General features: G+C 35.5%; 1 long non-coding RNA gene across 3 annotated transcripts; it reads right to left on the minus strand.

Moving 5' to 3' along the window:
• Positions 1–4,208: 4,208 nt before the first annotated feature.
• On the minus strand, positions 4,209–19,714 carry LOC135154133 (uncharacterized). Of its 3 annotated transcripts, XR_010293554.1 has the most exons (5): positions 19,303–19,714; positions 11,886–11,978; positions 11,262–11,357; positions 10,373–10,511; positions 4,209–7,943 (listed from the first exon to the last, which is right to left on the minus strand). It is a non-coding gene; the product is annotated as an uncharacterized LOC135154133 (long non-coding RNA). The 3 variants fall into 3 exon arrangements; XR_010293552.1 differs by having other exon boundaries at positions 11,262–11,978; XR_010293553.1 differs by having other exon boundaries at positions 11,262–11,978; positions 19,282–19,714.
• Positions 19,715–21,439: the final 1,725 nt, after the last annotated feature.

Genomic DNA, 21,439 nt, shown 5'->3' on the forward strand with positions numbered 1-21,439 from the left:
GGGGCAGAACAATGCAAATTCAATATAACCCACACAGGCAATAATTCACAGACTCCTAAAGTGGTTGTCAAAGAGATTTGTTAAAAACTTTGGCATCTCTTTTTTTAAATAAAATTTTATTTCCTCACAAGATTTGCTGGGACTTCAAATAATACAGCAAGGCAAGATAATTACTCTGTTTTCTTTTCGGGAGGATGAAAGACAAATATTTTGCTGCCCACTTAAGGCTTTCGTCAGCCTACTTCATTTGATAAAAAAGTAATATTCTAGTTTAAATAAACCCTGACCCATTTTCTTAGATAACACAAAAATCCATGAGTTACTTTATCTATTTGCCTAAGGGGTAGTAACAAAACAAAATAATAGTGAAACAAAGTTTCAAAGGCCTCAAACATTACCCATAGATGAAAAAATGAAAATCATGTTGTTATCATTATGTTGTATGCTGGGCCATACAATGCTCTATACACTGAAAATGCAATATTTGAGAATTCATTTAACAAAAACAATTCTTTTCAATATTCTTGCAAAGAAAATGCAAACATCCTCATTCTTTTTCTTGATTCTATCTCTTAAATCCCTGGCTTGTAAACTTTATCGTTTCTCCATTATTATTTTCTATTCTCTGTCCTCATCATCACCCCTTCTTTCTCTTTCAATGTTTTCCATTTTTACCTTAAGGCATAATCTATAATTTCTCTCCCTTGATCTGTTTTTCTTTCTCCGAACTCAGTTTATCCTCTTACGATGATCCTTGGTTGTTCCCTGTACCTAATCCGCCATGATCAAAAGCCAAAGATCCCTTGATCAATGCAAATTTCTACCACAATAATTCCTACAAATCAAGGGATAGCATTAGTATCTTCTGCACCAGGATGTTGTTGCGTATTCTTTTGATGTAATCTATCTGGATCAGGACGGGGGAATTAGCGCCACGATGATAATCGAGATTGAGTTAGCCTACATACGATCCCATATCTGTGGGGTAAACGGCTCCCAATTTGCACGAAAGCAATTTTGATTCTTCATCTCTTTCGGCGGCATCACCCGAATTTTCCCCCTCGACTCTATACCTTGCGAAAAGGAACACAGATTTAATTTCACAATTGTTTCAGTATTTATTGGAAGGAAAGCGAGAAGCGTCGAGGCATTAGGAAACGAGATCAATACAGAGCAATTTCTTGGGGATATAATAAAGACCCTTGCGCTTTGTAGCACAGGGAAGAGGCATGATATCTACAGAGGGACCCCTTCATAAATGAAAGTTCAGGTTTGCTTAATACAAACTGGGACAACTTTGGCACATTGAAACAAAATTTGACATAACACCTTTGAACATACTGTATATGAGTCTCTAAGGCAACTGAAGGGTTTGATTCAAATAACAAGCAATAAACATACAAATCTTACAAATGTAGTTAAACAATGTGAGCTCATGTTACATATTCTGTCAAATTAGAATGGAAGTTAATGTTCTGTCCTACTTTAGCAACAATAGGGAGTTTTCCCTCCGCTATGCACAAGGATTCAAGAACACAGTTAATGTATTGAAAAATCCCTGTCAAATGACAAGGAACAGCTGGGAGGTCTTTAGGTGGTTTCAAACCGCCTCGATCACAAGAATCCCCGTTAAATTACGAGAACATTTTTAGGCTAAAAAATACCCATTATTATTCCTGCATTCAGACCGCCCCGAAACATAGGCCTACACTTCGGGATAAATTCCTGAAGTTAGGAGCATGCGCAGTATGGTCTAATAAACAGGCAAGGCGCGAGATTCAAAACTACTAGCCCAGCAGCCACCCACGGCGCCGCACCCATCGACACGCTGGGCTAAAAGTTCCCGTAATTTGCTTTCACATCGCCAAAATACCTGCGACCTTGGAAAAATCCCCGCGAAAGTTCTCGTAATTTCGCCAAGTACCTACTATTTAGCGGGTATTGTCTTTCGGGGAAATTACGCGTAGTTTGCTTTCACATTACCAAAATACCTGGTATTTTCTGATCGGGGTAAATTTCCCGATCAGAGAATACCTGGAACTGACGAACTTCGAGGCGGTCTGAAACCACCTATTGTCAGAACAGCAGTTTGGTCCTAAGTTTTGGAGCTGATAAATATTGCATGAAGACTGCCTGGTTGTTCATTGTCATGAAGGGCATTTCAAGGGTTATCAGTGTCATAACTTTTTCTACAGGAAATTTGCAAAATGTCCTTTGTAAACAAAAGAAAACACACCAAATTGTCAAGAAATCAATGACTTTATGGATATACATTCGTATCTAGAATTGTTTTTAACAAACATGCATTTCATATGTTGACTTTGCTGGCTTTCCATAGTTGCCATTGCCATTGACCTGTTGTCTGTCATTTGTCATGGAGTAAAAACACTCTAATGAACAGTGAAAACACCAAAAGGAAGTACTATTACAACATAATCAAGAGAGCAAATGAAAATGTTACTAAAATTGTATCCACATGAATAGAAGCGATTTACAAATTTTTTTCCATAAAAAGGAGACATCCAGCTGGCCTGAAAAAAAAGTTGAATGAATCATAATACTCATCACAGAAGGGGACAATTTGCAGATTTGTTAAGTATTACACAGCATGTAAGAAGGATAAGACCTGAAACAATTCAAGTCATGAATTCAACAAAAAATAAAATAAAAACTTCACAAACTATGATAAATTAAACTTCAAATGACCAGCATACGTGCCAGAAATTAATTCTCGCAAAATGTTTGGCCAGGAGGAAGCAATGAAGGAAAAACTGGAATGTTCTATATGAAATTAAAATTACAGCAACTGGGACTGGTGGGTGAAAGATAATCCAATTGCTAAAATTGAGATGATTGTCAGGTTCTTTATCCGCCGGCCAGAAACTACTTTAGGGTTATTAATTGTGACTTGGCTGAAGGCATGAAAAGGAGTTTGATTACTACATAGTTTAGACGCAAGGAGACGTATCCTAGCATCTTAACTATAGAATGAAAAGGTCTGTTTCATAAAACTGTTTGACCAATTATGCATGAATTTACGAACAACAGAAATATGGCAAGTCATTAGCTAATTGAAAGGATTAACATTTAATAATGCAGATTGTTTAATAACACTCTCCACTGTGCACTATACAGTGCATCCCACAAAAACGGGAACCAGGATTCCCATGCCTTTTTTCTTCAAAGGAAAATTAATAACCATATTTCATTAAATCATCTTACAATTCGATTATTCTTATATTTTGATACTAATATGAGACAAGCACTTTACATATTTATGAGCAAGACAAGTTTGAAATTTTGATGTCAAAATCAAGTTGCGCAGAAAAGTTGAACAAGATTGGTTATCATGCGACGATCGTGCTTAACGATTGGCTCATTAGCATTTCTTTTGTATTCTCTGTTGAATTTCTCTCACTAATCCCTAAAATGAGAGTGGATTTAGATTCACACATGAGTTTCTGCGCAAATCATTTCTGACATGCCTCAATATTTATTGTTTGTAAAATGCCATGCGCCAACAATTTACTAAGATGTTGGTCTCATTTTAAGATTCCACTCTTACCAAAAATATCAAATTTATAGTATAAACATATTTCATAATCATAAAATCTGTCTCTGAAAACGGGTTTCCTTTTCTGTGGGATGCACTGTGTATTACAAAGGGTTTTAAAAAAAAAATAAAAAAAAACCAAGTACTGTACATAATTGGGAGAGATACAGAAAATAAAAGGAAAGAACTGATCAGGAAAATGGTTTGTCTGAGATTCGTAAATTGATCTGTAAAGTTTATGTATGCAACATATTTTTTGCTAATAAATTCAAATAATTTTTTTAAAGAAATTAATCTTGATAGTTCTGGGGTATTTTTATTCTTGTCACTGCCCCATTATGGACCTGCTAAGATAATATCTTGAGGGTGGGTTGTGCTATCGCAATTAAAGTTTGCATGGCAGAAAATGATGTTATCTATGGTGTTGCATAGCTAGATTCAACTAATTTAAATCAAATCATTTCATATTAATCATGATAATTCATGCATGAAAATAGAACTTAAGTAATAATTTAGATAAAACAGCTATTTTTTCATTAAGAGCCCCTGTATTAGGGTTCTGATTAAAAAAGGATTGTATCTTTAAATTTTTAAATATATTTTATTTTTTTGAAAAATCATAATTATCTTCTTTTTTTATTTTTGTTTTGGGGATGGAAATTGTAAGCAATACATTTACAATCCTAAACAAGATTACATCAATATACTTTAATCAGAAGAGGTAAAATAATGTTAACTATGAATTTTTGCAAAAATAGAATTTGCATTGGATTTGTGCATGAAATCATATTTTTGAGCAATTTGTTGAATGCATCGTCAAAATTGTATGAAAACAATGAAGGCTATTTTGCTACTTCATGTTCCAGTTATTCTTAATTTTATGCACAACTTTACAAGCAGTTTGAAGAAACAGATTGGGTTAAGCCAGGACAAAGTTGGTCCTATGGGCTTCTCAGACAATAAAAATCAAGTAAAGTTGTACAATCTTATAACTTTCAGACAAAAGTAATGTTGATGAAACACCCGGTCCAGCTGGAAGATACTAAACAGTACATCGATCAGCATTCAGCAGACACGTGAGTCATTGCTTTGGACAAAAATAAAATGTCGCATAAAAAGGCCACAAACACATAAATAGAAAAGAAAAAAAGTGCAGGGATTATATGACAAGACACAAAGTGGAGCCATGTTATCACATATGGATTTATATAAAACTCATAACCCACTTTTTGCCAACTTAATAAAATATTCCCTCCATACAGGGATAGTATCATTGAGTTCTTTAGTAGCCCCATTATATCATGTAATTAGGTCAAGTAGAGTCATAAAAGAGATGAATGCAAAGACAGATTTTATGACAGGAACTTTCATGCTAGCTGCTCTTATGTCATCTCTAAATTATTGTTCAGGGGGAAAAAAAGATTGTCAGGAAATACTGCAAAGACAAATGGCCCACTTAAAGGATTTATTTATTGCCATTTTTAAACTCTTGACAGGTTGAAGGTACTGCTTGCCATGTGCATGCATGAGCAACAGATAAAGTATCATAGATAGGTCCATGTTTGGACTATGGTGTCGATGTTATTTGGTTGTTGCTGGTGGTGTTGGTGTTGGTATAGTTGAATGTGATGGTGTTGGTGTAATTGTGGGTGCTGGTGTTGAGAGTTTGAACCATTACATTGTGCATAATGACGTATTGTCTTTAAAACAAAACAATAATAAATGTTTGTATGTAAAGAACTTTGTTTATCTGTAACTTAATTATGCTGTCAGTTTTGCTACTGAATATGACATAAAATATAGGGCCCGATAATTTCATACAATTTTTTCTGTTGGAAATGAATAAATATGTATGTTAATTCAAATTTGAACCTAGCTCAAATATATACTTTTTGTTATTTTCTTTTATACATTTATCATTATATTCATGGTAAAATATTTTACTTATGAGGTCATTTCCAGAACAAGCCTCACTTCATGTTCAGTGTGAAAATTGGCCAAACACCAACATCATCTGTCTACACAAAACTTTTAATCACACACACACACCACCAGCCTGTCAACACTAAAACTAAAAGTTACAATTTCTCATTTTCAAGAATGCTTTGGAAAGCTTTGGAAGCCCGTGGTTCACAGATCACTCTTTTGAAACCAGAGACATTTTTAATCATTGCTTGGGGGACTGAATTGATCCTGTATTTAATTATAATGATAATATTATCAACATATTAATTATATTGTGCATATCACTGCCAAATGTGTCCCTATGCACTCAATAGGATATTATTACCCTGGTTTTAGCCCCGCAGCCTTTTACAGCGTGGTAGCATTTCGAGGAATAAAGTCTTGCCTGGTACCCATTTACCTCACCTGGGTTGAGTGCAGAACAATGTGGACAAATTTCTTGAAGGAAATTATGCCAAGGCTGGGACTTGATCCCACATGTACATACTTGTTGCTCTTGATTAATAAGACAAGAGACGAGTATATGTGATCGATCATACCAAAATGAGAGACAAGTCGCAAATCAAAGTTCCTCGGAATTTGACAAACAAATAAAAAAGTCAAAATATTGAAGATTTTTTTTTTTAATTTCTGATTCTTCCACATTTCATAATTACTCTGTGAAAAAAATGAGTGAAATTGATGACAGGAAAGTGATAAAAAAGTTTTTCTGTGAGTGTTTTTTTTTTGGTCAGTTCGAAAATATCTGATACTTGGCACGCTCGACTTGATTGAATTTCGCCTCATACTAAGCTCCACCCCTAGCAACGTACACCATTGTTGATTGGCTATTCCTCGCTCTTTTTGTTGTAGAGTTAAGATGTTTATGTCAGTTTTTTTTCTGCATTACTTTTAGAATCACTATAACTTTTTTTTTTTTGTCCTTTTTTCATTAATATATCTTTATGGGTTTTTTTTCATACTAATTTTGAAAAATTCTAATGCTGTAATAATTATACCCCCCCCCCCCAAAAAAAAAAGATTGATAATAGACGATATTGAGCAAATAATTCACGTTTTTGTTCTTACTGCCTCAATCTAACATAAGCATGAATACCATACACATTTTCCTACGATTTCCATTCAAATTCCAAAATATGATACATTTTGCAAAAGCTGACTACTGAAATGTAATCATTTTTATCAAAATATCAACTATCTACTCTTTTTAGAACATATACAGTTGTGCTCAAAAGTTACTGACCCCGTTCACAAAATGCACTTCATGCTGAGTGTGAACAACATCTTAACAATGTTCTGTGAGCCCATAGAAACAAAATTGATTTAATGTAATATTTTATCACCGGAAATCACAATTAAATATCTAAAACATGGCAGAACTTGAAGACTCTAAAATATGTTCATTTTTCGAGTGGGGTTCACTAACCTTTGAGCACCTCTGTATATCGTCAGATTTGGTCAGTCAGTGGACCTGGCAGGGAAAATGAGTCCTTTCTTTCTATAATCATATGAACATGGCACAGTGTGATAACACTATATCCAACATAGATACCATCTGCACAGGAGCATTGATAGTTATACTAGACTTCATTCATAGTATTTGGATCTATAATGAAGATCATGAGCATTATCAAACCTAGACTAAACATGGTCTACCAAGCTCTATATTGTGTTGATCTTCTTTTATCAATCCAGACTTCTTCATCAGTAGAGTATTTCATGCATTCTTTTTTAAATTTCACTCCATTCATTCCACTCTATTGATTCCCCCTTTTCTCTCATTCATGCAGGACCTAACTGTTAGTTGTCTTCATTGGTAAAAAGGATCACTTTTATAACCTTATTTATCAAATCAATTCAACCCCATATAAAAAAACAAGGTGGCAGAAATATGTTCTTTTACCCTGATGTCTGATCCAAAGGGCCATTTTAGGCAAAACTTTAAATGGGAAAAGGCAAAAAAAGTGATAATAATTAGAATATGAATCAGATTGAAATTTTACATTTTGAATAAAGTGATATGTACATGTACATAACCTGCTTTGTAAAACAAGAGTGTCGCTAAGGCAAGCAAATAATAAGCCCGCCTGTAACGCGGAAAATGGAGTAATTGGTCAATGAAGCAAGAAAGTGGAAGGTGACGACTTCACCTTTGACCTTCTGACCTCAAACTCTATAGGCTTCCTGGGATCTATGCTAGTATCTTCAGAAGGGTAAGATGAAAACATGTCACTGTCACCTTGACCTTTAACCTTTTGAACTCAAAATCTATAGGCTTCCTGGGATCTATGCTAGTATCATACACACCAAATTATATGAGCTTAGGTGAAGTTAAACTGAAGTTATCGCATTTACCTGTTTACAAGGAAAAGTTAACCAACGGACAGACAGACGGACGGACACCGAGCATGATACCATAATAGTCCTGTAGGACGTGCATAAAAAAAAGAGATTACTATGTTGTGAGCTTGAATTTTACCTTCTTGTATGTATTTCCTAACATAACACCATTAACATTTGAATAATTTTAAGAGCATATTATATACATTTCAATATTGCAATATGGACCCCGACAGAGAAGTTCTATACTAAAGGATTTCCATTACAGCCCCTCTATCAAACACATTTTTCCTGCAATATGACTCCAACAGAGTAAGTTCTAGTGTTCTAGCAAAGAACTTCCATTTAGTACCTCCATCAAACACACTTTGCTTGCAACGTGCAACAAAGTTATTTTAATGAAAAGATTTCAATTGAGCTCTTTATATTGCATATCAGACCCTCCACTAAAAAATAGTTATTCTTGCATTTTCTCCACTATGCTAATTTTACGCTCCCATAGTCAACACGCAGAGAACAACAGAAATACACCGGTTGAGGACGTCTCAAACAAATACAAAAATTATCATCATTCCTGCTATGCGCGGTCACGTTTGGGTTACGGTAAGCTAGGATTTTCCCCCCGTTATTTTCCCCCTCTTCCATATTTGCAGGGGAATCTGCTTATTGATATCAATTGAGAAACATTAGGTTTGTGTCTCCCGTGTGCCTTTGAAGCATGCCGACCGATCATGGGTTTATATTTCTCGGTAAAACTTCTCTGATGTCTATATTGAGAGGATATAGATGGGCAAAATGATTTGAGGAGAAGTTACTTTTCATTGATTCCTTCATACCTTAAAAAAAAAATGGCCATTTTGTTTATTCCTTTTGTGATGTTTACCCTCTCCCCTAACTCAGTATGATATTCCAAGTATTAAAACCTTTTATCTCTGTCTCAAGGGGTCGGCATCATCTATAGCATCAATCACAAAGATAATTTACATGTATGTATATTTACAAAATTAATGAGCACATTTTTCTCTAAAGCTGATTTTCATCATTGCGGTATACTCTGAAAATGTTTGGCTGTATACATGAGGGGCCAGAAAACTATTTTGAAAGCGGGGGTGGGTGCTGAACATAAAATCACAATTTGATGGTCATTTTTACTTCTTTTAGCAAAGTGGAGATTTAAAGCCCCCCCCCCCCCCCCCTATGTTCTGCGACCCCTGAACTGGACTCTTATTGGCGACTTTGTAATACACTGGATGCTTGTTCATCCACCAATAATTGTGTCATAGCAAATAAATTTCTGCAAATTTTGAGAAAGAAGTCAAATGAAAATGTAATTATTAAACGCCTAGCTAGGCATATAAATCTACATACTATATACATAACAATTTGTATGCATATGCAGTAGGTCTAAAAGAAAATATGTGGTTCAAGAAATTGAATATTTTGTTGATAGATAATGATGGTCCACACAGTCATCTAAAATGTACAGGAGGGGGGTGGTAAATGTACAGAAACAGAGGGGAGCAAGTTCTAACAATTTACTCCAATTCCATTAGGAAATAGGCAAAGAGAAAAAATATCAAAAATTAGTATATTCTCTCGAGGTTCAATGTGCTTTAGGGAATAGACAAATATTGCATTAAAAAAATCATGAATGTCCGTAATTGGTTTTTCAAAGTTGGAAAGTGAATTAATGGGGCCAGTGTCATGTTAATGCAGAAAGGGACGGTCTCGCTAGTCATCTATAATGGAGTCCATAGCGCTGAAGCCCTCAAGGCACAGATGTTTTTAGCCGCTTTCTGCTCTCGAAAGCATCAGAAATATGCAACACTAATTTGTCACCCCTTGCATTTTTATGACCACAAGAAGTGAAGAGTGGAAATACAAAAAGTCTTAAATTTGCCACTTTGATTGACACATTGGCTTTGGTTGGCATTGCCTCTTTTCCTCAGTAAAATGGATGCAAAACCAAACTATGCTATTAAACAATGTGACAGATTTTTCAGATATTTTATCCCCCTTGTACTGAAGTCAGTCAATCTCATAGGGAATATGAAGATAATACATAAATTCCTTTTTCATTAAAAGTGATATTCCTTAAAACTATAAAGTGTCATATTATCAAGCTAGTTCACTAGTCATTTAAATTTAAAAATGGGTGGAGACTTGATCCATGTTCAAGTGTGTTTTGTTATTAGATTTGTTCGGGGATATTTTTACTTTAAACTGATAATTGATATTGTTGACCATGACGGAAATCATAGGGTGATTGTGTTCCTTACCAAAGTCAATTCATGAACAAACAATAATGCACCAGAGCCATTCAAAAATCAGTACCCACTGAAGGATTGATAGAAGCCCTCTCCTCTCATTAATGGATGATATTTTGCAGCATTTTTAAAAAAGGGCAAAAGATATGAATATAAATATCTACCTTTAACAATATTCATTTGATGAAACCACTTTTGCATCTCCTCTCTACCATATCACTCTCTTTCTTCTATTTCTTTCACTTACCTTCAAAATGCTTTTATCTTTGATCTGTAAATTTTGTGCCGTCCCTGTGCTAGTTGGAAGAGAAAGTGCAGTAGTCTATGTCTTCCCTGTTTGTCTTTCTCAGAAACATCCAAATCCAGAAAGTTTTAGGTTAACACACCTGAAGATGAAAAAAAAATTAAAATAATTGAGGCTTCTCATCTCCAGATCAATGACACATCTTGTTTAATATTGTCAAATAATTGTATTCACAGGCCTTTAAATTTATCTATTTCAGGGCAAGACCACTTTCCCACAGGGTGCATTTCTAATCGCAGCACAAATGGACAAAATTATAAAGGGCACTAAATATATATCAAGCTAATATTGGGGCATCAAGGTCCGTCGATAGGGCATCTAAGGTCATATAGCCTTGCTGGCATTCAATTACTTCCCCATCTTTCTTCTCTCTCCTTCTGTCTCTCTCACCCTCTTTCTCTTTCCTGTATAAATCATTGTTTATACCCCTCTCTCAACCTTTGAAATTGCATCAGTTTTCCCCCTTTTCTTGACACCCCTCAGTTTACTTTTATCTTTCAAAGTATGTTCACTTTGACTGTTATCTTCCTTCTACTTCCCATGTCTGAAAATTGGTCTGTACAGTTTTAATGATCTTTAGGAGCCCATGAACGCTATTTCTTTTAGCACATTTTTTTATTTACATTAATTGCCTTTTCCCTTTTGTATTATTGTGAATACTTATAACTCTTACAACAATTCTCTTTATAAAATTGCTTTTAAAATTTGATCTAGCTAGAACCAAGATGTTTTTTTTTTTTTTTACTTTTAAAAAAGTATTTACAGTAGAATATAGAATAACACCCCACAATTAGCATTCACCGTGTTCTAAATTAGAAATTCAGATGCTTACCTTATTAAAGAGGTGCAGCTGCTGTTTGAATGATGTTGATTCCGGTCTTTCCACATCAAAGGAGAGAGACAAAATGATGGCTAAGATGCATCAGTGCTGTGACAACATAGGTGAAGATGTGTATCATAGATGAGAAGTGAACTAAGATTTCTAAAGTGTATATATGCCTCACACCTGTGAAACCATTAATGTACAAAACAAGCCACCCACTTCTCATTAGAATCGCAGACCGTGAATCTTATCATACCAGGTGATACTCGACGCTTCCTGAGGAAGACAGAAACAGTGCCGCTTAATCCCTCTAGATCCGCATCGCATGCCGTTAATGACATGCGGCAGGCTTTATCTCGCCGTTCTCACGGAGAGATTCATGGTGGAGATACCGGCGGGCGTCTGTAGGCAGAAAAAGAGGGCTTGTCTGAGCCAGGGACATCCAATTTAATTAGCAATGATCATTACATTATCAGCACCATGATACCATCAGTGCCTGCCATAATGAACCATTCAAGGGGCCCGCTATCAGTATTTACTATCGACAGAACGGTAATAATGTACGAGACTTATCTCTTGAGGTTTGTCAATACTGCTAGCTATCTGATTGTCACAGCCGGGTTGTGATGTTACCTGTATTGTGTCATGTCAGAGTCGCGTCAATTTCCACGCCGATGAATCCAGGGGATGAGCTTGATGAATCTCCCGCTTTTCTTCTCATGATCCCTGCCGACAAAAGAACGTTTTAGATCTGTGTCACTAAGCATGCTTAACTTCCCCCGACCAATCTGTTTTCACCTTTTTATTAAATGTTTTTCACGATAATCATCAAAGTTTCTCTTTTTAAGAAATATTGGAATGAGCATCGTAAACAACGATTGAAGGCAAACGAATCACCTAAAAAGTACCCCAACCCTGTATTATCAGATGGCGCTTGATCTTATCTTGAAAGTGAGCAAGCCCGTGGTTGCTTGGTTTCAATTATGACATTTAAAACTGATCTCCTGAATGGATACTTGATATGGAATAAACCCACAAGGCATTTTATATCCCATTGTTCAATAAGAGCCATTTGAAAGCCCCCATTCAGCCCCAAACAAGGCTTTGCAAATTGGTTTTAACTTACACGATCACTCTACCATGAAATGCATTGTGGTAACAAAACACAATATTTTTTTTCCACACCGGGAGATATTTCTATCTTTGGATTGTCGAGCTTTAATTCAAATCATTCCATTCTTTCTTTAAAAATATTCTCCTTTTCAAAAGAGAAGTTTGTTGAATAGGTCATGGTCCTCCTTAAAAGCCAAATCCCCTCTCACAAAAATGGACTGATAAATTATCGGTTTGGTAATGATGGGGGTGGATTTAGTGTCAGCAGTTATAGTTTCACACATGTTCAAAGAAAGAAAAAAGAATGTTTGCTATCTTTGACCTTGGAAGGATACGCAGGTGGTGGCTTTAACCTCAAAACACCAACTCTCCCATCACCATTGCACTCCAGACTGACTTTAAAAATTATTATTGTTGCGGTTGAAACCGAAATAAATCAAAATGACACAAATTTGTGAGAGATATAAAGGAAAGAGTCAGACTCTGACATGAAGTTGGTAGCCTCTGAAATTGGAGCATTCTATTTGAGTCTGTTGGTCAATCTCAATTATTCTAGTGATGAGTATAGGCCTACAATTGATTCCATTTCTTTATGTTTACAAATTAATTATTTACTTTTCTTGAACAGGTTCTTTAATTCCCCCATTGTTTTCCATCTGTTGAAGGAAATTGTGATAAGATTGATTTACAATATTTATCTCTCCCAACTCCCTCTCTGTCTATCTCTCTTTTTCTTTGTCTCTTTGTTAATTCATCTCTCCTCTCATCTTTAGGCTAATTTCCCATATCCTAATCTCTCCCCCTACTCTTACCCATCTCTCTTTTGTATATTCCCCTCTGTACTATAAGGTAGCAGGCTGGTATCTTTAAGCCCAAAACATATATTTCATATGAAATTTTATGACTTAAGTTATAATAGTTATAAAATTATAATCTCCCAAAAAGTAATATGAGGCTGAAAAGAAATTGAACAAAAAACAAGATAAGACAAGTCAAACCAAACGGGGCACCAGGAAACAAAAAAAAATACAAGAACAGTACATATCAGAACATTACAGAACATAACAGAACAAGAATACAACAAGTGGAACGCCTCTGGCAGTCTTGCCTGCATTACGCGATTTAATATAGCAGCAGTGCTAACTTTGAAAACTACTATAAAATAATCATTCACAAAAACACAATTCATATCATGACATAATACCACATTCATTGACCATAAATGACATTTGAACGGTGACTTAAGACTTGTCAACTACACCCATGTCCACATTTCATTCACTCTATCCATAAACTTTCAAAGTTATGATGGCAATTCAACAATTACCCCAACATGGCCTAAGTTTATTGACCTTAACTGACCTTTGACCATGGTCATGTGACCTGAAACTCGTACAGGATGTTCAGTGATACTTTATTACTCTTATGTCCAAGTTTTATGAACTAGATCCATAAACTTTCAGAGTTAGGATGGTAATTTAACAAATAACCCCAACACGGCCAAAGTTCATTGACCTTAAATGACCATTGACCATGGTCATGTGACCTGAAACTCGCACAGGATATTCAGTGGTACTTGATTAACTTAATGTCCAAGTTTCATGAACTAGATCCATAAATTGTCAAAGTTATGATGGTAATTCAACTATTACCCCCAACTTGGCCAAAGTTCATTGACCCTAAATGACATTTGACCTTGGTCATGTGACCTGAAACTCAGGCAGGATGTTCACTAATACTTGATAAACCTTATGTCCAAGTTTCATGAACTAGATCCATAAATTTTCAAAGTTATGATAGTAATTCAACAAATACCCCCAACTTGACCAAAGTTCATTGACCCTAAATGACCTTTGACCTTGGTCATGTGACCTGAAACTCAAGCAGGATGTTTACTAATACTTGATTAACCTTATGCCCAAGTTTCATGAACTAGATCCATAAATTTTCAAAGTTATGATAGTAATTCAACAAATACCCCCAACTTGACCAAATTTCATTGACCCTAAATGACCTTTGACCTTGGTCATGTGACCTGAAACTCAAGCAGGATGTTTACTAATACTTGATTGACCTTATACCTAAGTTTCATGAACTAGGTCTATATACTTTCTAAGTTATGATATCATTTCAAAAACTTAACCTTCGGTTAAGATTTTGAAAATAATTCTCCCAACGTGGTCTAAGTTCATTGACCCTAAATGACCTTTGACCTTGGTCATGTGACCTGAAACTCAAGCAGGATGTTTACTAATACTTGATTAACCTTATGCCCAAGTTTCATGAACTAGATCCATAAATTTTCAAAGTTATGATAGTAATTCAACAAATACCCCCAACTTGACCAAAGTTCATTGACCCTAAATGACCTTTGACCTTGGTCATGTGACCTGAAACTCAAGCAGGATATTTACTAATACTTGATTGACCTTATACCTAATTTTCATGAACTAGGTCTATATACTTTCTAAGTTATGATATCATTTCAAAAACTTAACCTACGGTTAAGATTTTGAAAATAATTCTCCCAACGTGGTCTAAGTTCATTGACCCTAAATGACCTTTAACCTCAGTCATGTGACCTGAACTCAGGCAGGATGTTCAGTAATACTTGATTAACCTTATGTCCAAGTTTCATGAACTAGGTCCATATACTTTCTAAGTTATGATGTCATTTCAAAAACTTAACCTTAGGTTAAGATTTGATGTTGACGCCGTCGCCGTCGGAAAAGCGCCGCCTATAGTCTCGCTCTGCTATGCAGGCAAGACAAAACCAAACTACAAAAGGTAGATAAAAGGAAAAAGAGAGAACATGGAGGCATCTGCCTCATCTCCAAAAATTGTCAGTCTGCCATGTCAGTAAAATCAATAAAATACAAAAAAATAAATTAATATGTGAATAAATGATTGATTTAATGAATGAATTAATTAATCAATGAATTAAATTAATGAATTAATAAAAATGTCAAAAATAAATTAGCTAAGAAATAATAAATAAATAAGTAAATAAATAAAAGAATAAATAAATTAAAGTAGATAAACAAATAAATATGAAAAAAAAAGAAAGATAGTGAATACAAAATACATAGTGTATGAATATAAGAATTAATAACTGAATGAATGTAAGAATAATACATAATTTAATGAATCAATGATATGAATCAATGAAATAATTTTTTTTTTAATTCAATCAGTTAAAAAACGTCCATTATATAGGGGAGACCGGGGTGAACTGGGACGCGGGAGAAGTGGGACACCTCCTATATCTAGAAAAGTGTTCAACCAATCAGCTATCTGTTCTTATCCCGTGATAGACATTAGGTATTAGAGTAAAAGCACATGGAAGCAACAGCGCAAGAACTCCCCTGGTAAGTGTAATTTTGAATTTTATTTTTTCACACTTTTTTTGTAGTTTTTTGCAGTCAGTGTGAAGTACTTTTGAATTCATTCTTATAGCTTTAGCAGACACTTAGCATGCTTTATCTAGGCCTTGTTAGTCCTAATAATTTGCACTCTAAGTTTTTGCAAAAATGTGCAAATTTGAAAAGTTAGCCGCCATTTTGATTTTTTGTGTTTGTTGGGATAAACTAGGACATGACTGTCCCACCTCTCCCTTTACTGTCCCACTTCTCCCAACTGTGTCCCACCTTACCCCATAGTCATACAATATGGTCCTCACACCAATGACATTCATATCACTTTAAATTAATTGGTATAATCATGTCGGTAGTAGTTCTTGAAGCTTGTGTTCATATAATTGTAGGCCTTGTATAAGTATGGCAAATTGATTCAAACACAATCTATTCAGGAACATGTAGTCTATCAATTAAATTAAAGCAGTAGGCCTACACTTTTACATCACCTTCATCAATACTCTGTTAGAGAACCTACTTGTCAAGTCTTCATATGGTGTGGTACTGCATGTCAACAGTTCATCCCATTTTTATACTTTTGCAGATAACATGCCAAGGAACTACAAACGAAAAACTCGCATGGGACTAACGTCCCATGCAGAAATGTTGGAGGCTGTTCAAGCAGTGGTGAGAGATGGGAAATCGATTCGAGAAGCAGACGTAAAAAAGTCAACTCTCGGGAGATATGTTGCCAAGTTTCGCGCAAACCAAGATGCAAGACTAGCTCCCCAATATCAGCATTCCTTGGTGATCTCTCCAGAAAAACTAGAGTGTTGAAAAAGTTGATCAAGTTTTGCACATATCTCAGTGTGAAGGATATTGCCCAAACAGTTATGGTTTAAGAATTTTGTTTTACGTTGACAGGATTTTTACTGTAGCATGTGCAGATTTGGAGTTTTCAGAAAATAGATGGGGAATATGTACCATATTTCATGAGTAAAAATACTCTACACAAAAGACTTTAAGGTATCGTGAGACAATATGAGCAACATTTGAAACATATCATCTGTTTTTTACGGTTGTAATATATGCTCAGTTTTAGACGGCTATTCCCATCTGCACAATTTGTTGTTTCCCATATTGAATTAAGGAAACTTATGTTCGGTGTTTGTTATTTGCTTCCCCCACAGTATAGGTCTAATGTTTAGCGTTGACAGTTTAACGTTCAAGCATTAGCTCAAGGCTTATGGCGGGATGGGCAAGTTGAATTAGATTTTAATAAATGTTTGAATTGTTGATGATAGATTTACAGTTATAAAGTCTGACATTTTTTTCCTGAAACTACTTACACTAATTGTATGTGACAACATGTCCCAAGACCAATGAAAGGTATTAGCTTGTGCCACATCAGAGAATTATTGTAACTAATACTCTTGAAATGTTTTAACTTCGTTTTTGAAAGGGACCCTAATTTCACATTTGAAAGAGCATCCAGTTTCAAAATCGCTTACAACAGAACAGCCTTACCTGTTACAAAATTTGAACTTCTAAAGGTTGATTATGATTTATTTCCCAAAATAATGACACCAAATTGGTGTGAAGTGTGGAAGGGAAGCATTCACCAACATACTTTTGGTGAAAACAAATTGCTTTGCTCAATTTAATGAACACCTGATCCTTCATTGTTAACTTAGACAAATATCTGCATATGAAGAAAGCAACAATCAACAATACCTGAAGGGCTGAAAATGCCAATACAGGGATATGTTGCCAACATTTGCATTTTCAGCCCTTCGGATATACTTTTATATCTTACTTGAACATGTAGGAGGATGTCACACAAATTTAAAGTACAAATATACATGTGTTTTTAAAAACAGCTGAAAAAAAATGAACCACAAATACATCTATTCATCCACAAGTTTTGATACTGATGAAGGAACAAAAAGGATGAACATCCCACAGCACTGTCAAGGAATGCCATAATTGTATTAGTTTGAATTACAAATAATGTTGTTTTCAGCATTAAAAGTTAAAACCAGTTTACTTGAGGAGCATTTACATGTGTCTTGATCTAATGCATTATTTTCTCTGAGGTGTGTGCGTTGATCATGATTGATTTTTGATTGAGATTACAATGGCATTCATCAGCAATTAGGATTTTCTCATAAGTAATATGGTTTACATTGACTGTGATATAATAACTGGCTTTGGTGGATGGCTGATTCATGATTACGTCAAAGTAAGGGCATTGAATAACCTGACATTTATCGATAGTTAAATTTTCTTTCGATATGTCTAAGATAACATATTAATAAAAGTATTCTGGGGGCATATCCATTTCATATCTGGCAAGTCATAAATACACATATATACACACACACCCCATTCACACTCACATTTACACACACGCACACACGAAAAGCTCATATATATTCATAATATATATACATATATGCGCAATGTGATATTCTCAACCTTATTAGTAGGCCTAGTTATTGTTTGTCCCACTTCTCCCTAGCCATCCCACTTTACCCCAGCCGATGTCCCAATTCTCCCAGAGGTGGCCCACTTCTCCCCGTTCAGAAGCTTTTTACTAATCAATGATTACACAAATATGAGACTTGCAGCAATATGAACCAACGTTCCATCATGTGGCCTAGCATCGGTTGTCTTAAGGTACAAAACACAAGTTCCCAATTCTGAATAAAAGAAAAGTTATAAGAGAAAATTCATCAACTTGTAATTTTTGTCCCACTTCACCCCGGTCTCCCCTAGCCATCAATTCTTAATTTAAGATGCCTAGCTGAATTGGTTGTAGATCTAGTGTGAGTATTATCAAAAACATTATTTCAAAAGCAAATGTTTTTATGGTGAAACTAATTAAGCTACTATGATTTTCTAGTTTTAAAAAGGGGGGAAATAGCACCAACTTGATAATCAAATGCAAAAAGTGAGAAGTCCCCTTGTATGGATGCACAGCTAACAGCAACAAAAACTTCATCTTATGGTTCATCAGAGAGACTCACTAAATCAACATCTAACATAGATTTTTATTAACAATTTCAAAGGTAGGGTCTATATAGCAATCCATGTCTTGGATCAAAATAATATCATACACTCTAGTTATTTCAAGATTCTTTTATTGGTCAATGTACGCATACAAAGAAATTTCGTTTCCAATGGCTTTATGAATAAGTATACACAAAGGTGAAAAACTATTTATAACAATATTGAAATGATTCACATGAACAATCAATATTTCAACTTCAAGAACTTAGAAGTGATATTGAGCTAAAGTTTAGGAGCCATAGAATATTAAACCAATCTGATGCCTCGTCTATAATATACTAGTAATAGTATACACAGCCCTCGTTATCAGCAGACCAAAGAGTTGGTCAGACATTCTGAACGGGCTGGGCCTATAGGCCAGGGTAGCCTAGGCCTACAGTTCTCTGCTGGCTATTTTGATCAGTGGGCCGATCGATGCAGAAGCAGTAGCAGCTAGTGCTTTGTTCTACCACTCATCTGACATTGCCCACGGACTTAATTGGCCTACTTACAGCCATATAAATGATTGATACCTCGTTCTGTTTCTCTTGAAGTTCTATATTGCTCTCATTTCATGACTTTCTGATGAATTTCTGATTTGATCTTTGTCATCACTGTCCAGTCCAGTAGATGTCCGGTCCGGCGTTCTTTCCGGAGTTCTTCCACTATCATCTAGCCCCGGCTCTCACATCCACCACCTGTTACACATTGGTTTATTGTACCCACGTGCGCCTCGCTTACGCATGATTCAATTGACTGAGTACTATATTGGAATTCCGGTAAAATTACTAACGTGCGAATGGCTCAAATAATGAGAAAATAGGCCTATACATATTCATATAGGCTATTATACATGTAGTCATTAGTTTCATAGGCCGATATAGTTATCCGGGGTAGTTTATTAGGCCTACGTCTCATAAATAAAACAGGACTAAATTATGACAAAATGACATGAGCACGAAAGAATAAGGGAAGAGACAAGACTGCCAAATTATGTGTGCGGTGTGTGTGGGGCGTGGGGATGGATAGAGATATCTCTATGGGGGAAACCTAGATCGGAGAATTGAGAGAGAAAACAGAGGAAGGGGGAAGGGGCCGGAAGATGCAGAGTTCTGCCGTATTTCCCTATTCGATAACTCTTTCAGGACAGTGACTAGGGATACAAGGGTTCGCGTGACCCCATCCCTTTGAAAAATAAATACCCCCAAAAAATAATAATAATAAATAGGGGGGGTGTAATAATAATAGAAATATGTAAATAGGTGAATAGATGAGCTAAAATAGAAATTAATAAATGCAAATTTCACATGCCGACAGTTATTTTCTTTAGCTGAGATATATATTTTTTAAATTCCTTGTCAAATTCTCGAGAAATTAGCAACTGTCGAACCATTCTACTTTTAATTGATGGTCTTTTCTTTTCTCTAAAAGTGATTTCATTGGCCAAAAGGAATTGTCCACGTGCTCTTCATGGGGAAGGGTGAGAAGGGGATGGGGAATCATTTTGTTAATCCAACCAACTTCCCCATTGAAAAGGGTGGGCCTATATGCAAAGGAAAAAGGTAGCCTATGTATAGGCGGCGGAAGCGGGGGGGGGGGGGGGACGGGGGATCCTGTCCCCCCTAAATTTTTTGATAATTTTTTTTTTGCTTGTCAATTTTGTTTCCTGCGTCCCCCCCCCCCCCTCCTAAATTCAGGTGGACCCCCAAAAATCTTTTTGGCTTCCGCCGCCAATGAGCCTATGAACTAACATGTATACAATTATAGCTTTGCTACATTTTCATCACAACCGAGAAATATATCTGGGTCATGAGAATACGCAGCAAATACAATAAATTAATGATACGATGAAATTAAACTCATAAAGATAAGAATCAATCGATGTTTGTAGTATGAACTCAAATAAATTGACTACTGTTCATGAATGTGTGGGAATTATGCATGGATGTATTGTAATGTTGTGTACTGACATGATTATGATCATCGATTTATCAAGAAAGTACTTCCGGATTATAATTGTTACCTAACTCCCTGCTTTTATCATCCTGAATAGAACTTCACTGTTCACTTTAATATTGATAAACAGAAACAGTTCATGAAAATTTTCAACTATAATTGTTATAAAAATATTAATGACTTGATGCATTCTAAAGTAACGAATGTAAATGATGAGTAAACAGAACACCTATCTCTGAAATCAAAATGCCTAATAAACGTCACATGTTTGAATTGTGATATGATATTAAATTCTTGCACTTAGACCATTCAACAGACAGTCCCATGCATGTTTACATTAAAGTGGAAGCAAAAATCATTTAATAATGGCAGTGCAACATAAGGAGCTGCTTTGAGTGGTCGACTGCATTCTTACATCTGACATAGCGTCAAAAGTAGCCATACTTATGGTCATACAGAAGCCTAATGAGGGGAGTTTAAAAAGACTAATGCACGCTACATAGGGACTAGAGCTCAATTTGAAAACAATAAGTCTTATATAGAAAATTAGAAAGTCCCCACTTTGATTTTGGTAAACAACCCTATAACAAAGTAACCTAGCTTCATGAGGGGAGCAAAATAAAAAATAAAAAATCGTAACCCCCCCCCCCCCCCCCCCGCAGCAGGTTTTCCCAGCATTCACTCTTTAGGAAACGACGAATATTGTTTAACTGC

The sequence above is a fragment of the Lytechinus pictus genome, chromosome 5 (assembly GCF_037042905.1).
Source record: "Lytechinus pictus isolate F3 Inbred chromosome 5, Lp3.0, whole genome shotgun sequence".
In the NCBI taxonomy this organism is placed as follows: Eukaryota; Metazoa; Echinodermata; class Echinoidea; order Temnopleuroida; family Toxopneustidae; genus Lytechinus; species Lytechinus pictus.